The following is a 2,432-nucleotide window of genomic DNA, read 5'->3' on the forward strand; positions in this document are numbered from 1 at the left end:
TGTGTTCGTGTGAATGCCCTTGAAAGATTGTATATGTATACATATACATGTTTATATAAGTAACTAATATAGGTTATTCTAGTTCATGAGATACAGATTAAATTTATGATGTCAGAGACGATCTTGCTTATTTTTCATTTCCAATTGTAGCAGAATAGCTGGTATGTAAGAGGTATATACCACAAGGCAGAGTACCTGCTGTATAAGAGGCATATGTACCACAAGGCTTGATGAGGGGGGTCAAGTATTTTAAAAATATTTTCCAAATTTTGTCCAAAAAAAAAATCACGATTTTGTTTTAGCAAAAGTAATTTGTTTATTTGTTCTAGAACTCTGCTAGATGGAGTTGCCAAGGCACAGGCCTGAGTTTCTTCATTTACCTGGAAGGTGAACTCAGGTACGATTAACAGGAAAGACAGGGAGGAGAAAGGAGTCCACCTAAGTGCGGTACTTTGAGAGTTTTTACAGGACACAGCTTCGAGCTCCAGGAGACCATGCAGAATATCCATAAACTAGGCAACAGAGGAACAGGAGGCCTGTGCCTCACCCTGCAATCCCTCTCCTTATGGCTGAGGGCAACACAAGGAGGTCTGAGTCCTTAGAAGATGCAGAAGACAAAGCCATAGCTGTGGATGGGAGAGGTGAAGAAGGTACAATGGTGCTCACAGCTCTGCCACAAACAGATATTTAGAAATAGTAAGAGAGCAATGTGGTTATTGACAGCCCTGGGGAAATGACTGAGCCTCAGTTTCTCTGAACTGATTCCCACATGGTCTCCTTCCTTGAGGATGGTGGAAAGACACTAGAGCTACTCTCACCCTACAGGCTCTGCGATGTCAGTGGCTGTGTCTGAAAAGGTATTGACAGGGGGTGGCTGATAACGGGAGCTCAAGTTGGTGTTTGTTTTCTTTTGTTTTAATATTTTTTAAATGGTCTTATTTTATTTTATGTGCATGAATGTTTTGCCTGCATATTTGTCTGTGTACTACATGTGTGCCTGCTCTCTGCAGATGCCAGAAGAAGGTGTCGGATGTCCTGGGACTGGAATTACTAATGGTTATGAGCTGCCATTGTGGGATAAAACCTGTGTCCTTAGCAAGAGCAACCAGTTCTCTTACCCACTGAGCCATGTCTCTAGGATCTGCTTATTTTATTTTATTTTATTTTATACATATAAAGGCCAGAAGTCTACACCGGCTATCCTCATCGTTACTCTTCATCATTGTATTAACTTTTTTAGAACTTCAAACACTTTTCTTGGATCATTTTGTTCCTCTTCCACACCTCCCCCCAGACCCACTCCTCCTATCCCATATCCACCCACCTTTGTCTTCTCAATTTTTAAAGTTTTTTAAAAATTACTTTAAAACCATGTGTATGTGTGTGCATATGTGTGTATACTTGTGCACATACGTGGTAGGTGCCCATGGAAACCAGCGATGTCAGAATTCCCTGGAGCTTGAGTTACAGCATGTCTTAGGCGTTCCATTGCTGTGAAGAGACACCATGACCAAGGCAACTCTTAGAAAGGACAGCATTTAATGGGGGTTCAGAATTTCAGTCCATTGTCATCAAGGCAGGAAGCATGGCAGTGTCCAGGCAGACATGGCACAGGTGGAACTGAAAGTTTTACATCTTCATTGAAAGGAAGCTAGGAACAGACTGTTTTCCCGCAACTAGGAGGAGGGTCTCAAAGCCCATACTTCCTCCAATAAAGCCACACCTACTCCAAAAAGGCCACACCTCCTAATAGTGCCACTCCCTGGGCCAAGCATATCCAAACCACCAAACAAGAAGTTGTAAGCTGGTAGTGCTCCAGGGCAGTGGAACGGGGTGACCCTGAGTATTGAGACCCTGCAGCGATGCTGAGCACCGCGCTACCGGGAACTGGCCAGAAACTGGATTCCCACAGCCGGCATGTGGGGCACTGTGGGTGCCGTGGGACTGGTGTGGGCCACGGACTGGCGGCTGATCCTGGACTGGGTGCCTTACATCAACGGCAAGTTTAAGAAGGACGATTAGGCAGCCCCTCCCCCACCACAGGCCTTGATGGTACCATGTGCCGAGGCCTCAGACACAGTGTAGTCCTGTGGAGGTCTGCCCGACACTGGAGAGGTCTGCACCACTCAGGGAGCTTCCGCGCTGACAGACACTAGGGCTGCCTTGATGGGTGCAGCATTAAACTTTGTTCTTATGCCAAAAACAAACAAACAAACAAACAAAAAAACCCAAAACAAACAAACAAAAAAAAACCAAGAAGTTGTAAGCTACCTGACATATGTATTGGGAACTGAACTCAGAACCTCTGCAAGAGAGCAACACACGCTCTTAACTGCTGAGCCACTTCTTCAGCTGTGTTCTCATTTAAAAAGAATCAAAACTCATATATTGAGTTCCATAAATGCTGCCTATATACTTTTAGATGTGTGGCC

At 44.5% G+C, this 2,432-nt stretch overlaps 1 pseudogene; it reads left to right on the top strand.

The window, feature by feature from the left end:
* Positions 1-565: 565 nt before the first annotated feature.
* On the top strand, positions 566-2,099 carry LOC110304515 (annotated as a pseudogene).
* The last annotated feature ends 333 nt before the right edge of the window (positions 2,100-2,432 follow it).

Source organism: Mus caroli, chromosome 11, assembly GCF_900094665.2.
Source record: "Mus caroli chromosome 11, CAROLI_EIJ_v1.1, whole genome shotgun sequence".
Taxonomy (NCBI): Eukaryota; Metazoa; Chordata; class Mammalia; order Rodentia; family Muridae; genus Mus; species Mus caroli.